The sequence below is a fragment of the Schistocerca gregaria genome, chromosome X (assembly GCF_023897955.1).
Source record: "Schistocerca gregaria isolate iqSchGreg1 chromosome X, iqSchGreg1.2, whole genome shotgun sequence".
In the NCBI taxonomy this organism is placed as follows: Eukaryota; Metazoa; Arthropoda; class Insecta; order Orthoptera; family Acrididae; genus Schistocerca; species Schistocerca gregaria.
Window position 1 is genome coordinate 362,444,550 of NC_064931.1, and position 19,905 is coordinate 362,464,454.

Here is a 19,905-nt window from a genome sequence, read left to right on the forward strand (position 1 = left end):
ACAACATTGTTCCTGTGTTTGCAACGTTCATTTGTCACCTGAAGATTGCCTGAGAAGCCGAAAGTATTTTCGTAATCAGATAAATATAACTTTGTAGAACATCAGAAAGTGTTTACTACTTAATATTATGGTTATGATATGCAAAGTATGGACGGAAAATTCAGTTAATGTTATGTCCTAACTGCTAAGAGAAGAATCGGTTGTAACGATGACGAAATGGGTATCATATTGTAACAGTATATACCCCACGTAAAGGCATAGTTAATATCGCGGAGTAAGTATGATGTAACAAAAACAGCTAGGATACAGAGTAAAAGAATATTTAGATACTCTTAATCTTGGTGCCTCAAAACAAATAAGGCGAGACTATAGACGACAGTCAACAGAAGAGACTAACAATGACAATACCCACGCTCAGAGGATGAGGAAGAAAGCCAATAACAATACTGTCGCTAGGTCTAGCACCGTAATAGTAAACGGAAGAGGATATAACAGGGCCAAGAGGAATTAGGGGTTTTCGCGTAACAATGAGGTGGTCAATCATAGGATATGAAGGCACCAAAATATTGCTGGCTGCGATAAAATGCCGTTATGATAAATAATAAATGTAGAATCCAGAACGGTCATGTGACAAAAAGAGGTGTGCATCTTTCTCAGATGAAAATGAACAGAAAGCCAGGGAAGTGAGGTGAGACAACACTCTACTGAGCTGTAGTTTGACGACCAACGATGAGAAGACTCTCTGAAACACACACCAATAACGTACAAGTATCCGTAATAGGAGTATTGTATTAGCATTAGGTGCTTAAGTAATAATACCCACTTTATACGTAATTTTTGTTGTTAACGTCCTAATACCACCAACACTGATAAATGTCTACATCAAATAAATGATGACAGATAAGATGTAGCCAAAACCCATGGATATTTCTCTATCGCCGAGAAAAAACATTCGTATGTGAAAAACTTTTATTGTAGAGTAGTGTATAGCCAGCTACTAAAACGTTAGCATAGTAATATTGTAGCACCGAAGGAAATCCATGAATGTTATAAACGTATATGTATTTGTATATTTATGTTCCACATCTCCTCCTAAACTAGTGGCCAGATTTCAACTAGATTTGCTACACATATCTGTCTGGAAAGAACCACTGTGAGGGTAACAACCACTTACCCTGCAAAGGGGTGGTGGTGGGGGGAAAGGATGTGTAGCTCCCGATACGCTAATAGCCAAATGATATTCATCTAGGATATGAGAATGAGATCACTTTAAGACTTACAACAATCTTTATGTTGTGGTTGGCAGGAGAGCCAACCGCGTTAGTGAAAGAGGCCGAAATGCACGCGTTTTAGTTCACGCAGGCTGGCGTGAGGTCTGGAACATGACAAGGGAATTAGAACTGAGAAAAACGGACGAAGCTGGTGGAATACTTAACTTTAATCCATTAACGGAGAACGTCGCTCTTTATGGTACATGATTCACAATATCAATAGTACGGATACTGGCGCCTTGCTAGGTCGTAGCAAATGACGTAGCTGAAGGCTAAGCTAACTATCGCCTCGGCAAATGAGAGCGTAGAGGTCAGTGAACCATCGCTAGCAAAGCCGGCTGTACAACTGGGGCGAGTGCTAGGAAGTCTCTCTAGACCTGCCATGTGGCGGCGTTTGGTCTGCTATCACTGATAGTAGCGACACGCGGGTCCGACGTTTACCACCGGACCGCAGCCGATTTAAAGGCTACCACCTAGCAAGTGTGGTGTCTGGTGGTGACGCCACACTTTACACATAATTTCAAACCTTTAAAATATTTATCTCGCTGACCACGCACAAAATGATAAAACGGAAAAAAGTTTATCGCTGTTCATGTAGTGCATACATTATTGCATCTTTTCTACAAAACCTATTCTGAAGAGAATATGTAGAAAGTATTTACGTATGTCATTGAATGCACCTGCAAAAACAAATCATTTTATGTCAGACAGTAGAGGAAGTATGACATCATAAGCAGCCGTACCATGCATCATGATAAAACTTATTACTTCTTTACTATTAACTTTATTCGCAGCACATTCCTCGAACGGTATCCACACATACCTCTGCGTGCATCAGCACAATTCTATCACTGAAACACTCATAGTTCAGGAGACATGACGTCGTAAACACTGAGCTGTGTAAAAACTAAACTGCAGCGCGAAATTCGCTGAAGATACGGGTGAAATATGTATACGAATATGAGTGAAATCTGTTATATACATGTGAACCATATGACAGGTGCGCACGGATGCAAAACCGTAGGTCAAATGCTCCGCAGAAACCCCTGGATCTATTTTAAACAAACTCGGTTGACATACTACTTACTATCCGTCAATAAATACTGTGGGAGTAAGAGCCAGCAACCTCCTATTGGGTTAGGGGTGACAATGTTCAGCGGGGAGAGTCTGGACGAGAAGGACAGACACAAAGATAGACAGAGTGAAGAAGGAAAAGGAGAAAGATAGGGAGGAGAAGGAGGAGGAGGAGGAGGAGGAGGAGGAGGAGGGGGGAGGGAGGGCAGAGAAACGTCTATGTAATTATTTTTGTTCCAGTCAGTCGTTACAGTATGCTGTTGCTGCTCGTAACAAAAATAATTACAGTGACGATTCAGTGTATAGGATCCCTGCTTCAAATGCTGTCAGAGATAGGGTGGTACGTTCAATAAATCTGTTTTTCTTCTAAATAATTATTTTCTTTTTCCTTAGTCGTTTATCAGTACACAATATTTTTGCATTTGTGTTCGTGTTAGGCTGAATATAACAGATTTTACCTGAAGATTTAAAATAGGAATGTTATGGACTATGCAGCGGTGTTGTACACTGCTAATTGCATTTATAATGCTACAAGTGATATGTTAATTCCCTGTAATTTTTTTTTAAAATGAACCAAAAGAAATTTTTAGATAATTGTTATTTAAGGCAAATTTTCTTTTGGTTTCTCTATTCTCAGATCAGTGGATGGAAGTTAAGCTACCGAAAATGGTCACCGCTTTGTAAAAAATAAAAAAAAAGTTTGTTGGAATTAAGAAGGTACATAGATAATTTGTGAAAATTTTTAAGCAGTTTTGTACAAAGTTTTTAAATTTTTTAATAATTTTATATTTTATTATCTGTTTACGATCGTTTCCTTCTATTCTGACAATGTCAGATATATTCACAAACGAGTGGCTTTAGTCGGATCAGTATAGCTTAAGAAACCTGTGGATTATCTTCTTCACCGTACCTACACCATTATAAAAGCTAATCGTGGTGTTTCACGGCATCAGCGTGATGTTTCCTGCGGGTGACTAATTTTTCGTTCGATGTGCTTATATCCCATTTGGAAATAGGTGTGAGGTGGTGGCCTGCTATTTTTCGGCAATATGATCTATAGTCAGTTAGATCTACGAAGCATTTTGACGTGCTTTCAAATTTCTGTTTAATTTTTCAACTCTTTGTAACGGAGAGTGTTGCACCTTGGGAAACTTTGCAGCTCCGTAACGGAACTTATTATTCAGTTTCTAAATTATGACACCCCCCCATGAACCATGGGCCTTGTCGTTGGTGGAGAGGCTTGCGTGCCTCAGCGATACAGATAGCCGTACCGTAGATACAACCACAACGGAGGGGTATCTGTTGAGAGGCCAGACCAACGTGTGATTCTTGAAGAGGGGCAGCAGCATTTTCAGTAGTTGCAAGGGCAACAGTCTGGATGATTGACTGATCTGGCCTTGTAACAGTAACCAAAACGGCCTTGCTGTGCTGGTATTGCGAACGGCTGAAAGCAAGGGGAAACTACGGCTGTAATTTTTCCCGAGGGCATGCAGCTTTACTGTATGATTAAATGATGATGGCGTCCTCTTCGGTAAAATATTCCGGAGGTAAAATAGTCTCCCATTCGGATCTCCGGGCGGGGACTACTCAAGAGGATGCCGTTATAAGGAGAAAGAAAACTGGCGTTCTACGGATCGGAGCGTGGAATGTCAGATCCCTTAATCGGGCAGATAGGTTAGAAAATTTAAAAAGGGAAACGGATAGGTTAAAGTTAGATATAGTGGGAATTAGTGAGGTTCGGTGGCAGGAGGAACAAGACTTCTGGTCAGGTGTCTACAGGGTTGTAAACACAAAATCCAATAGGGGTAATGCAGGAGTAGGTTTAATAGTGAAAAGGAAAATAGGAATGCGGGTAAGCTACTACAAACAGCATAGTGAACGCATTATTGTGGCCAAGATAGATACGAAGCCCACACCTACTACAGTAGTACAAGTTTGTATGCCAACTAGCTCTGCAGACGACGAAGAAATTGAAGAAATGTATGATGAAATAAAATAAATTATTCAGATAGTGAAGGGAGACGAAAATTTAATAGTCATGGGTGACTGGAATTCGTCAGTAGGAAAAGGGAGAGAGGGAAACATAGTGGGTGAGTATCGATTGGGGCTAAGAAATGAAAGAGGAAGCCGTCTGGTAGAATTTTGCACAGAGCACAACTTAATCATAGCTAACACTTGGTCTCAGAGTCATGAAAGGAGGTTGTATACATGGAAGAACCCTGGAGACTAAAAGGTATAAGATAGATTATATAATGGTAAGACAGAGATTTAGGAAACAGGTTTTAAATTGTAAGACGTTTCCAGGGGCAGATGTGGACTCTGACCACAATCTGTTGGTTATGAACTGTAGATTAAAACGGAAGAAACTGCAAAAAGGTGAGAATTTAAGGAGATGGGACCTGGATAAACTGAAAGAACCAGAGGTTGTACAGAGTTTCAGGGAGAGCATAAGGGAACAATTGACAGAAATGGGGGAAAGAAATACAGTAAAAGAAGAATGGGTAGCTTTGAGGGATGAAGTAGTGAAGGCAGCAGAGGATCTAGTAGGTAAAAAGACGAGGGCTTGTAGAAATCCTTGGGTAACAGAAGAAATATTGAATTTAACTGATGAAAGGAGAAAATATAAAAATGCAGTAAATGAAGCAGGCAAAAAGGAATACAAACGTCTCAAAAATGAGAACGACAGGAAGTGCAAAATGGCTAAGCAGGGATGGCTAGAGGACAAATGTAAGGATGTAGAGGCTTATCTCACTAGGGGTAAGGTAGATACTGCCTACAGGAACATTAAAGAGATCTTTTGAGAAAAGAGAACCACTGGTATGAATATCAAGAGCTCAGATGGAAACCCAGTTCTAAGCAAAGAAGGGAAAGCAGGAAGGTGGAAGGAGCATATAGAGGGTCTATACAAGGGCGATGTACTTCAGGAGAATATTATGGAAATGGAAGAGGATGTAGATGAAGATGAAATGGGAGATACGATACTGCGTGAAGAGTTTGACAAAGCACTGAAAGACCTGAGTCGAAACAAGGCCCCCGGAGTAGACAACATTCCATTGGAGCTACTGGTAGCCTTGGGAGAGCCAGTCCTGACAAAACTGTACCATCTGGTGAGCAAGATGTATGAAACAGGCGAAATACCTTCAGACTTCTAGAAGAATATAATAATTCCAATCCCAAAGAAAGCAGGTGTTGACAGATGTGAAAATTACCGAACAATCAGTTTAATAAGCCATAGCTGGAAAATACTAACTCGAATTCTTTACAGACGAATGGAAAAACTAGTAGAAGCCGACCTCGAGGAAGATCAGTTTGGATTCCGTAGAAATACTGGAACACGTGAGGCAATACTGACCTTACGACTTATCTTAGAAGAAAGATTGAGGAAAGGCAAACCTACGTTTCTAGCATTTGTAGACTTAGAGAAAGCTTTTGACAATGTTGACTGGAATACTCTCTTTCAAATTCTTAAGGTGGCAGGGGTAAAATACAGGGAGCGAAACCAGATGGCAGTTATAATAGTCGAGGGACATGAAAGGGAAGCAGTGGTTGAGAAGGGAGTAAGACAGTGTTGCAGCCTCTCCCCGATGTTATTCAGTCTGTAAATTGAGCAAGCAGTAAAGGAAACAAAAGAAAAATTCGGAGTAGGTATTAAAATCCATGGAGAAGAAATAAAAACTTTGAGGTTCGCCGATGACATTGTAATTCTGTCAGAGACAGCAAAGGACTTGGAAGAGCAGTTGAACGGAATGGACAGTGTCTTGAAATGAAGATATAAGATGAACATCAACAAAAGCAAAACGAGAATAATGGAATGTAGTGGAATTAAGTCGGGTGATGCTGAGGGAATTAGATTAGGAAATGAGCCACTTAATGTAGTAAAGGAGTTTTGCTATTTGGGGAGCAAAATAACTGATGATGGTCGAAGTAGAGAGGATATAAAATGTAGACTGGCAATGGCAAGGAAAGCGTTTCTGAGGAAGAGAAATTTGTTAACATCGAGTATAGATTTAAATGCCAGGAAGTCATTTCTGAAAGTATTTGTATGAAGTGTAGCCATGTATGGAAGTGAATCATGGACGATAAAGAGTTTGGACAAGAAGAGAATAGAAGCTTTTGAAATGTGGTGCTACAGAAGAATGCTGAAGATTAGATGGGTAGATCACATAACTAATGAGGAAGAAGAGAAGTTTGTGGCACAACTTGACCAGAAGAAGGGATGTTCTGAGGCATCAAGGGATCACCAATTTAGTATTGGAGGGCAGCGTGGAGGGTAAAAATCGTAGAGGGAGATCAAGAGATGAATACACTAAACAGATTCAGAAGGATGTAGGTTGCAGTAGGTATTGGGAGATGAAGAAGCTTGCACAGGATAGAGTAGCATGGAGAGCTGCATCAAACCAGTCTCAGTACTGAAGACAACAACAATAACAACAAATGATGACATTCACCTTTAACTGACAATCTTGTAAATACTGTATTTAATAATCTATTTCTTCCATTATTACACTGCTACACACTAGCGATCAGTAAGTGAAAACAAACTAAGCACATTTATTATTAAAATACTGTTACACATTAAAAATATTTAGAAACTGAAGCCATTCAAAACTAACACAAAGGTCCATTTCCTACTGGACAGGTGAAACCATTAAGAATTTAACCATACTAAATTAACTGGCAAAATCCCATGTTCCACGGTAAAAGACCTTCCGTTTCAAGGTACACGAGGTATAGCCCGTCCACGCGTTATTTAGTTTTCAAAACATGTACCATTTTATTTGTCATAAAATTCTGTTTCTGAAGAAATAAGACTATATCTCAAATATCTTCATTATTTTATATAGAACTTAAATACGTAAATCTTGCAGTATTTAGAATTGACACACAAAACAAAAACTCATCTCTAGTAACAACAAAATATGTATAAAATGGCGGAAAGAGGGTTGTGTTGTTTGGGGGAGGAGACCAAACAGCAAGGTCATCGGTCTCATCGGATTAGGGAAAGAAGTCGGCCGTGCCCTACCAAAGGAACCATCCCGGCATTTGCCTGGACCGATTTAGGGAAATCACGGAAAACCTAAATCAGGATGGTCGGACGCGGGATTGAGCCGTCGGCCTCCCGAATGCGAGTCCAGTGTGCTAACCACTGCGCCACCTCGCTCTGTGGCGAAAACCGATTATGTTAGTCTCTAGCGCATTTCCTTCATATGATTCTAAAATTAATGAAGCAGTGACCACACATCATCAGTCCGTTGTGCACCACAATAATTTTAATACACATTTTGTTGAAGTTCAACCAGGCGCGCTTAGAACAAGGAGTATCACTAATGAAACAGACGTGAGGGCAAGAGAAGACCATTGCCACACATTGTCAGAGGAAGGGAGGCAGAAACGCAAACGTTGCCCTGATGCATTACACAACACTGTGAGGTAACACTATATAACTTCAAATCCGAGCGCCACTGCTAAACCGAATATGGACATAATGCATAAGAGTTGGTTAGAAGGACTTCCACATCTGAGATTCATTGTGGAGCCTGATAACTAACCGCTTCAGTTGTAAATGGTGACGTGTATTGGTGAAGGCTGAGCGCTATAGCCGAAAGGAATAATTATTTAGAAGAGAAACGTGCTACATCGTGGTTCAGAAGCACGATCGGTCTCAAGCACTTATAAGCCCATGTTCAAGCGTGCAAAACTTCAAAGTGGAAAATGAAGAAACTGTAATAAGCGATTGTATAAGTTTTGAAACAATTTTTTTATAAAAATAGTGTGGGTTCAATGTCCAACTATAAACATGAGGCTGATACGGTGAGGTTACTCAGAATGAAAACACGCGGCTCGTAACAAATAGCCCCAAAATAACTTAAGAAATGCGAGCAGCCAAAGAAAGAAAAATGGAACGAAAGTACTAAATAGAACGTCACCTAACAACGTAAGATAAGGAACACCGGGAGGCGCGTGGCCGCCGCACGCTGCGAGCACTAGGCTGCGGAAAGATGACATCCGCACGTGAAGCCCAGATACGGAATGACGCGGTGGTAGAAGGCAGACGCACACGAAAATTAACCACCGTCATATTACGAGGAAAAGTGAAGCCACCCGGTGGCGAATGGCGGAAGAGATGACCGTCTAGCCCAGACGTTAGCAAATGGTGAATACATTATATATTAGTGAACAGAAGATGGTTAAATGTACATCGTCAGTATATTAATATATAACTAAGGTGAAAAATATGTACTTGGCATGAACAGTGAGAGTGCTCAACCATCGGTTATAAATGCTATACAAGATAAAACTTAAAAATGAGCTAATAATGACAAGCTGGATAAAAGTAAAATAAACATAACGTCATTAAGTATCCACTCAATAAAAGTAGTATCAATTAGGCGACTAAAGTTAAAGGGATACAAAGGAAAATACAATGCCTTTGAGAGGAAAGTTGGAGGAGGATATTGGTGAGGTCTGAGCGCTATTGCAAAAAGGAATAATTAGTTATAAGGTGAACATGCTTCATCGTGATTTGCTTGTTAACGGTAGTTAAAGGGTTCTTGTTGTAGCATAGCAGACCTTCTGTTTGCTCTAATAAATTAAGGACGCGGTCTTTTTGGTGACGATGAAGGATACTCAAATTGGTGTTGTCACGAAATGAGAACTCATAGGCTTTCAAATGACTAGAGCAAGTCAACATAGAATTGTCAAGTTCGTGATGTTCCTTGATGATTTTGATGGCTCTGAGCACTATGGGTCTCAACTGCTGTGGTCATTAGTCCCCTAGAACTTAGAACTACTTAAACCTAACTAACCTAAGGACATCACACACATCCATGCCTGAGGCAGGATTCGAACCTGCGACCGCAGCAGTCGCACGGTTCCGGACTGCGCACCTAGAACCGCGAGACCACCACGGCCGGCGATTATTTTGATGACGATATTTGGTTTGTGGGGCGCTCTACCGTGCTGTTATCAGCTCTCGTACAAATTCCCAATATTTTCACAGTCCAGTCACGTCACTTCTCCAGAATGATGTTGAAAATGATGAGGACAACACAAAAGCCCAACCCCCGAGTGGAGAAAGTCACCGACCCGGCCGGGAATCGAAACAGGAACTCCGTGATCCAGAGGCTACAACTCTAGCCACTAGACCACAAGCTGCGGACTGATGTTCCTTCAGTCTTTAAAAGTGCTCTCTGTGTGACCGGTGTAGAGACAGTGGTAATTTGACAAATGCCTGAGCCAGTGTGCCTGTTGTGGGTCCTAGCATTGTAGTGAATTACACGGTCAGTCACAGCTTCTTTGGTAAAGTTTTATAGGTAACCTTATTGTTTTGCAAAATGGTTTTTAAATATAAAAAACAGTAATGTAAAGTTACTGTGGTGCTCTAACGAAAATTGAATGGTAGGGGACGTCATGTTCAGATCTTGGTGGAACTGCTGTACTTGGTTCTTAGTACCACTGTAGAGAAGTAAGACGTCATCGACGTAACATTTATAGCAAACAACATTATAGAGGGAAGGAGGAAATTTGGTACTCACTGTTGTTGACAAAAATATTGGCAGTAACCCCAGTTAAGGAAGATCCCATGTCCAGCTCTTCTGTCTGCTTGTAAATAACGTTATTAAAGTACGAAGGGCGTTCACTAAGTAATGCAACATCTTTTTTTTTCTTGGCCAGTTACAGCTGACAATTGCGGAATTAGTTGTGTGACGTCATGGAACATTCCCACTCCAACCACTATAGATTCATGAAATTCCGAAAGGTGGCTGTCTTCAAAAGGGCGTCTGTAACGGAAGTGCTTTCCAACCAGAAATATGTCATTGCGCTTCTTTTGGCCGAGTATCAGGGCCTCGCGGACACTCATAGGCACTTGCGGAACGTCTACAGAGACCTGTCAGCGAACAAAAGCGGGGTGAGTTGTAGGGCGAGACATCTGTCATCATTGTTATACGGCCGCGCAATCCTGTCCGATCTCCCGAGTGCCAACCGGAGCCCACAGCTGTGACTCCTCCAATGCAGATATGTGCTGACACTCTCAATCGAGTCGGCCGCTGTGGCCGGCCGTTTCTAGGCGCTTCAGTCCGTAACCGCGCTGCTGCTACAGTCGCAGTTTCGAAGACTGCCTCCGACATGGATGTATGTGATGTCCTTAGGTTAGTTAGGTTTAAATATTTCTAAGTCTAGGGACTGATGACCTCTGATGTTAAGTCTCATAGTGCTTAGAGCCAATTGAACCATCTAAACTCTCAATCGAGTTTATAGACGGATCACAAGCAAATAACTCGGTGCCCGACTGTACGTCTCTGCTGGCAGTGCTGGCATATTGCTCCACTAGTACTCAACGGTGTGTGCTCTATGAGTTCCTCGCTGTATAACGGAAGATTATAAAGAGTGATGAAGGACCGTCTGCGAGCAATTGCTTGGGCGTTACAAGTTTTGTCGTGACAATTTTTGTAGAACATCGTCATAGGCGATGAGACATGGGTTCATCGCTTCTAAACGGAAACAAAAAGGCAATCCATGGAGTGGCGCCACGCCACCCTGTTCCGAAGAAAAATTTCGTAACAGCAACCTCACTGTTCATTGTCCTCCATCATGGTGTAAAATCAACTCTCAGGTGTATTGAGCTACCCTAAGGAAATTGAAGAAACGACTACAGCGTGTTCGTCGCCACAAAAATGCAAACGAACTTCTCCTTGTGCTTGATAACGCAAGTCTGCGCATCCGAGAAGAACTCAAAAAAACTTCATTGGACTATTCTTCCTCTTTTCTTCTCACCTAGCCTACAGCGCGGTCTCACACGTGTCGACTTCATCTGCTTAGCCCAATGAACATGCTCTCCGTCGGAAGCAGTACATGGATAATGGGCAACTTATTGGTGCAGCACGGCGTTGACTCTGACGTCGACCATCAGAGTGATACCGTGTTGAAACAAAGGCCTTCTCCGTAAGGTGGCGTAGGGCCGTCGTATTAAGAGGAGATTATGTTGAAAAATAGGTTTTTGTAACCAAATGAGAAGGAAATACTACGGTGTATTGGAATCCCGAATAAAGCTAGCCTGCTTAAAAAAAATGCATCATTTATTTAACACCTCTTGCGGTCTTTATGTCAGAGAGAAATTTATCAATTTATCGCAACTCGAAGATAGCGTGCCGCTTTAAAGTTGATTCTATAATCGAGGAAACTACATTAGTAGAGATGTTTGTATACATGTTGGTGACATTCAATCTAACTATGTAAGTGTCAGGGGCAATAGTCGTCTGATTTAAAAGTCTGATGAAGTCGTCCCTTTTTTTCCCTAGTATAAGTGATGCGAAAATAATAATGCTACCTCAGGAACCAATTTAACTCTTTAGCTAATCACGAGAACAGATTGCATTAACAATTTGTTGGTGACTTAGTGTTCATTGGCACAAAGGACTTCTTTTGGAAAAGGGTTAAAAAATTCTATTTTCTTAATTACTTTCTGCAACAGAAACGAGTTTAGCAGAAGAATCAAAAGGCAAAAGGGCAAAACGAGTTTGTAATGAGAAGAATGAAACTGAGAGCTTATTGCATGTAATCAGTTTCATATAACAGACGTACTGCTCCTGTACGCATATGTGATGAGGACGTGGTTAAGCTTAAGGTTTTTTTTATTAATTGTACTTAAAGTGACACGCTCTTTTCTAAGAAATGGTGAGCTTAGAGGTCCTACGGAATCCTGGTTCTGCCCATTCTGTCTTTTTTTTTAAATTCCTTATTAAGCTTAGGAGTGATATGATTTTTAGCAGAAGCATCACATGTAACTTGTTCTGGGGTGGCAACTGTGTAAAGTACAAGTGATGTAGTTGCCTTGTGGTAAAATTCTACACTGGTACTGTAGGACTGACTTTTGTTTAATAAACCCATTTTGTCATAATTAAAATCAATACTAGAACAGTTTTCAAATTTCTTGTGGAAACGGAAGTTTCTTTCAGAATTTTTATAGCTTCTGGTTGGTCAAACCTCACTCCTCACCTTAAGCTTCCTCTCGTGGAAAAAGGTTATCAATAATACGTATGACATGTGTTTATGTACAATCAAAATTGTAAGAATTAAGTTCTTTAGCCAATCCCCCTTGTACAATGTAAATTTCGTTACTTAAAAAGACTTTTTTAGAATTTAAAAACATTATTTCTATTTAAAAGGCTGTTTTGATCAGCAGGTGAATATAATGTGGTGAACTACTGTTGCTTCTGTTAAACAATAGTTTGATAAAACTGAAAATGACACTGTACTTGTGATAGATATTTTTAAAAGCAATGGCAGCTGATGTCGAAAGGATGGTCTTGCGTAAGTGGAGAAACTTGCAGTACGTTCTAGCTGCCCCACACGGCACTTTAATGCGTAAGATTTGGTTATAAGGACATTCCTAACTGAGCTTCATTGTAGCTTCAGACAGTTAATAGCTCGCGTTGTAAATAGCTTTATTGGTTCAAAATTGCGACCGGCTTTGTTCAATTATAAGCCCATTTTCACGTGCACAAGACTTGAAAAGGGAAAATGAAGAAATTATAATATGAGATTTATAAGATTCAACATTCGTCTGTTATATTAATAGCGGGGATTCGCCATCCATCTACAAATGTGAGGTTGATACGGTCGTGGTAATTCACAGTGAATGACGGGTGGTGCACCAGATAGCCAAAAAACATCATTTTTAACAGATAGTTGGGCACTTTCACTATTTATGCCCAAGCACATATTTTCAACTTATTTTAATATTTTGACGATGTACATTTAACCACCTTTTGTTCACTTATATACTATGTTTCCACAATTTGTTAACGTTCGGTTTAGTGGGTCACCCATTACGCTATCCGCCACTAGATAGCTTCAAGTTCCCTTGTAATACGACGGTGGCTCATTTTCGTGTATGAGTGCCTACTACCACCATGTCACTCCGTATCTCGACCTCACACATAGCTGTCACCTGTAATCACTGTGTGCGGTATCCACGCATCTCACGGTGTAAGTTATCTTATGTTGTTCGGTGATGTTGTCTTAGGACTGCTCTTTCTTTTTTTCTTTTGATGACCCCTCACTTTTCTAACGTTATTTTGCGGATATATAACTACTGAAATATCACAGCGAAGCAAACAGCACTGACGGGTCTAATAAACGAAGGCAAACGCGCTGATACACCGAGTACCACTGGGTACTATTTGCAGCGTCGTCTCTTTGAATAACGAAGCTTTCAGAGCTCAAAGACATATTCAGTCGTGCTGACATTTTGTCCATGTCCCTAGAAACAGAGTGAATGATAGTCTCTTGAGTTCCAATGGAATCACGACAAGCCGAACGATGATGACCTGCCTGCTACCTTTTTGCTGACTCCAAGACCGAGATGCAGCCAACCTGAAGTATACTGCAGTTGTGGTACGCTGTTTCTGTCTATTGGTTCATCACAGATGAGAAGAATGGGGTGCGGCCACCCACCGCCACTATGGGTCATTGCATATGATCGTCAAACTGCCATCTCCACACTGACCAGGAGTGGCACATTCACGCAGCCTCTTGGGCGACTCCTGAGCATGTGCTACAGTCTTGATCGATCCATGGGGATGAACAGGGCCTGTAGTCTTCACAATAACCGACGTCATGGACTACATATGGCAGTCTCCACTTAGGAATGCGACGGCCTTCCTTCGAGAGTGCTGAAGTGGGAGTCACATTTTATCAGAGGACATTTGGTAGCTGACTTCTTGTCGTCACTATGCTGCCACCAGCACAGCACGCGGCTGTGGCACTGACCAGCTGGGCGACCTCACGATTCGCTGACAAGGCATCACCAGTTTTGCGTGGCACGCGCATTTATACCTGGCTGTTGTCCACCAGTCTTAAGAAACGTATAACTTTGTACACCTTACATTATAAATAAACGATATTTCAGATATCACTGCGTCACTGACGTCTCCAGGTGAGAACAGGACCACTCACCCCCACTCCGTGCTCAACCTCCTGTTCACAATGTGTGTCTAACTCCCTGGCTCGCAACGATGTGTTCCTGAGTACACTATCCTATACATACAGCCCTCTCACATACTATTGGTTTTATAGTATCACATAGACATGATACTTGATAATGACCACATTGTCGAACAGGACAAATAAATCATTTTATTTAAATAACAGAAAGCCTCAGTGGAAGCTTAACGTCCTTTAGCGAGTATTCGATATGAAAATGGCACTGCATTAATGGGGAACGTTATAAAAGATCTCGAAAAACTTTTTCATATTTTTCGTGACTACATCAATAAATGAGGCACAAGTGTTAATATTAACGAATTAAAAATGCATAATAACACGAAATGTACTGCAGGTTATATGTTATATTAAAATGTTTGTTTTACATCCACAAGATAAACTCGATTTGGTGAAAGTAGTTGTAAAAATAGAGGTTAAGTCGTATAACAGATCTGATGGTAAATATGTCACAAAAAGGCCTCTGAGCACTATGGGACCTAACTTCTGAAGTCATCAGTGCCCTAGAACTTAGAACTACTTTAACCTAACTAACTTAAGGACATCACACACATTCATGTCCGAGGCAGGATTCGAACGTGCGACCGCAGCGGTCGCGCGGCTCCAGACTGTAGCGCCTAGAACCGCTCGACCACTCAAGCCGGCGTAAATATGTCATTTTTTTTAACTCCATAACGAATTGTAAACAAAGCAAGACACGGATTAACACTTGAGGAAACTACAATATTTATACAGAGTGAATCATACACATATTTTCTTTTTGAGAAAAATCAGTGTGTCTGCAATACATTGTTCTTGTCGACCGAAGCACATTTCCCACTTGCTTATACTACTTCTATACAGCTTCCAGGTTAAATCGGATTTAAGTTACATAAAATATGTGCCACTGGACATTACGGGAAGGAAAGAAGCATGCATCACATCGTTTTGGGGAATTATGTCACTAATATAGCAATCGTGTAGTGTTTACACTTTTCACTAAATGTGCTCATAATAGAAAGCTATTAAGGAGTGTGATAATACTTACTGTCGAAAGCAAAAATGATGATCTGAAAGCGTGCAATTTATTGGCATTATGAATCTTCTCCTAGAGTTTTTAACCTCTACGGAATGTAAAAGCCGTCAAAGTAAATCAGTTGCTAAAGCTGGAGGCCGGAATGGTCACTTAATTACATTACGAAACATAATTTAATTGCCTTCATTATATCTGACCACAAGCATAGGAGGCAAAAGTTACAATACAGAAATTTTGTCTCGGGGTATTTTCCTCACAGGACCACATACAAATAGAGCTGACAGACACCTGAAATGTAAGAGTGAGTAGCAGGATGTAGAGAGGAGTCATCTATTGTTACCCTGTGACATGAACCTGTGAACTACGACGCAGGTCCTGGGAATGACTTAACGAGGAAGAATTAGCGAGAATAGCCAGACAGCATTTTGCAGCGACTGTACGCGAAGCAGTCTCGATGGGAGACAGCCGTCTAAAATTTTCCCGGGGAAACAGGCGATGAAGATGCAGCAAGCTGACTGCCGGTTGTCTCCGACCGACCTCATCAAGGGTGAAAGACCGTTAGAGGAGACTGTTCTCATCAGGCGCACCGCGGACAAATTAAAATATTATCGCTCACTCACACACAGGTCATTGCCGAGGACAGTCGCGACCAAGTAATGCAACATTCACTCTTTAGGGCTTCCTGTTTGCAGTTTCTAGATTGGAAACTGTCGAGACCTGCTGATTACTGGTCCAGTTAGCTAATATACGTTCTTGCAATACCTGACCTGTGGAAGATAAGAAAATCTCCGAGAGCAATTTACGGGCAGTGTTTTCTGCGGGAATGGTATTGATAACGCGAATGTTAAACATGTCCAGAAAGTATTAGAAGCCAGTGAAATTCATTTCGAGAGAACTACAAACAGTCGGTTTTGGAAATGAATCTATGAACAAATTTATCTGGTCGGCGCAGAACTCGTCTGAAGGAAGTGTTTGTTCCCGCCGCATAAGCCGTGTATATACGAAAGTAAGCTGACATTTGTCCCTTGGTATTTTGCGAATCAGTAGGATGAGCCGGAAAAACAAGATACCGGTATAGAATGTTCTAAACAAACTTCAAAAAATATTAATGCGATACGAGACAAAATTGGTGAGTAGATTCCTACAGGAAAACTGTCTTAAGTACAGAGTGCAGAATGAGAAAGCTTTACAAACCTCGAGAAATTTGGTAGTAAGTAAAAAAAAGAAAAAATTGCTTCATACTTAAAATAGTACTAATTATAAACTTAGTAGTCTGACCACTTCGGACCAAAATATCGAAATGTTCGAATAAAGTGAAATAAAAACGCTACCCCTTACATTTGCAGTGTTTATTAGCACTGGAACCATTAACTCCGACAGTTTTCAAAGCCTTCGAAATGCTAGGAGCCACGAGATACGGCACTATTTGCGCAGGCTAGAATGTACGAAATGCAGTTTGTTGATGTAAAAGGTGTAAAATCTGATGATTTTGTTGATAATTACATCAGAGAACTGCAGAACCCGTTGGGAGGTGCGTTTCCGCCTACAGCAAGGTGATTTCTTTTATATATTCTATCTACCGTTAATGGAAGTTTTAAAAGTAGTTTCCGTGCCCCTGTAGGTGACTAGTAGGTAATGTCGGAAGTTCCATGCGGCTTTTCGCGGATGATGTTGTAGTATACAGAGAAGTTGCAGCATTAGAAAATTGCAGCGAAATGCAGGACGCTATGCAGCGGATAGGCACTTGGTGCAGGGAGCGGCACCTGACCCTTAACATAGACAAATGTAATGCTTGCTAATCTTTATTGCATGATTATATGATAGCGGAACGAACGCTGGTAGCAGTTACTTCTGTAAAATATCTGGGAGTGTGCGTACGGAACGATTTGAAGTGGAATGATCATATAAAATTAATTGTTGGTAAGGCGGGTGCCAGGTTCAGATTCATTGGGAGAGTGCTTAGAAAATGTAGTCACTTTCATCACTGTCAACAAAGGAGGTGGCTTACAAAACACTAGTTCGACCTATACTTGAGTATTGCTCATCAGTGTGGGATCCGTACCAGGTCGGATTGACAGAGGAGATACAGAAGATCCAAAGAAGAGCGGCGCGTTTCGTCATAGTGTTATTTGGTAGGCTTGATCGCTTTACGGAGATGTTTAGCAAACTCAAGTGGCAGACTCTGCAAGAGAGGCGCTCTGCATCGCGGTGTAGCTTGCTGTCCAGGTTTCTGGAGGGTGCGTTTCTGGATGAGGTATCGAATATATAGCTTCCCCCTACTTATACCTCCCGAGGAGATCACGAATCTAAAATTAGAGGGATTCGAGCGCGCACAGAGGCTTTCCGGCAGTCGTTCTTCCCGCAAACTATACGCGACTGGAACAGGAAAGGGAGGTAATGACAGTGACACGTGAAGTGCCCTCCGCCACACGTCGTTGGGTGGCTTTCGGAGTATAAATGTAGATGTAGATGCAGATGTATGCGGAAGAATGCTTCGTACGTTGCTTCTTCTACCTCAGACAGGAAAACAATCACATGAATGTATAAGAAGAAAACCGTAGTCTTAGAGACCAGTACGTATTCAACGCGAAATTCCCATAATAAAGGATGCATTATGATGAGACAAATATGAAACTGCAAATTATTAGGTGATTTTGTTTAAAAAATCTAACTTTCTGCTTCCATATTTACCCAACAATTAATATAGGTACCTTGATGATTCCTCTTTGAGTAAAAGACGATTTCCTGTTAAAATAAAATTTTCATGTTGTAAAAGAAGGTCATTAAGTAGACAAAACGCGCGTGGGCAAGAAACTTTTGGGTTCCTAACGTTCCGTCTAGAGAGGCGCTTGAACTTCTCCTGGAGACGCTGAGTCTTGCCGACCGACGAATCGGACGTCGGAGAATGACTTAAATACCATATAAAATGGGCGTATACTAGCTTACACTCGATCAGCTGAGATATTCGAATATATGGACACAAACTTTGCGAAATCGATAAGTAAGGTTTTATCTTTGGCAAACGACTATCAACTGTTAATATTTATCAGTGGCAAGCGTTATCTCTGCTGAGCATATGTAAACTAGACCATGTCTATTTTACACAGCATTTAAGTCGCTTTCCGGCGTCCGCCTCCTGAGTTGGGAAGAGTCACAGTCGCCAAGAGTAGCTCCGAAGATGTTCAGCGTAGCTCTGTACGAAACGTCTGGCGCCGAAAAGTTTCTTGTATCACCGTTTTAAAACCCGGAAGCCTAACCAACAGCTTTAACTTCTGAGTTCATAATATACTGCGACCCTTATTTTAATGCCCTGGAGCATTTTCCTTTAAATGAAATCTGAGTCATACGTCAACAGCATACTAACTTTTACCTTGTAATGACTAGGAAACAGCACAACTGAATAATAAAAGGAGGTTTAACGTAAGCTATACGTAAATAACTTGAAACCATAACCTTTGCAACAAATCTCTTGTAGCTACTACCGATCTATGTTAATGAATCACTCCTTGTAAGAATAATCTTGAAATCAAATATACTTGTACATGGTACCCCACAACACGTAATAAAATGAAATGAACTCATATGGTAGGTAAGTATCGGCATCTTCGTCACTGTAAAAAGGTGCCTTGAAGTTCCACTGCGATTTGTCCTTTCCTTGTTAGCTGAAAATTTAATTTAAAAGTAAAGTATTCTCTCTGCTGAATGCACATTATTCTCTTTCAGCTTGAAATATAATGAAACAGAATGTAATTCTCTCATGAACGTCGTTCTCAAGTAAGCACACGTGGGAATGTGAATAAAGATGAGAACAGTTTCATTTACTTCGTCAGAGGCGCAAGCTACAAATACTGAATAAGCGTGAATATAATGCGCATAAAATGAATACGAAGTCTCGTGTTTTACAAACAAGTTCCTTTCAGCGAACCACTTGAGTTTTCATGAACACACATTTGCAAAAGACAGAAAAATAATCATATATTCATATTTACGCTCATAATATTATTTAACGGCTGCAGAAGCAACTTGCTGACCGAGATGAATGAATAGAAAATGGACATTATTCTCACGTGTTCCAGACAAGTTGTGAAACCGAATGAAGATACTTAACATTGCTACCACGAAATACAGTTACAAAGTATCTCACGTGAATATATCCGGAAAACCAAATAGCATGCACTTACGCAAAGGCCACACAAGCAACCATATTACAAAAATCCTAGATGATGTCACTTCATTGTGTCCATTTGTTTATCACAGTACGAGCATCTATACCGAATACAGTAACGGATAAAAAATCTCAACACCAAGAAGGAATTTTGTGACATAAACGAAAACTGATAGGCGTGTTTCTAAATCTGAAAAATGATGCCTTTTCAGACTTCGCGCCAGTCGCGTAAAAGTGGCGCTAGTACCGCCACTATGAGGATGTAAGTCAGGTTTGCTTTCAAATGCACGTTGTAACGGTCTTGAGCGTTAGGTACCTTCGAGATGGACATGGTGAGTTGATGTTAGTCAAGAATGCCTTTAAGGCGACAAAGACGC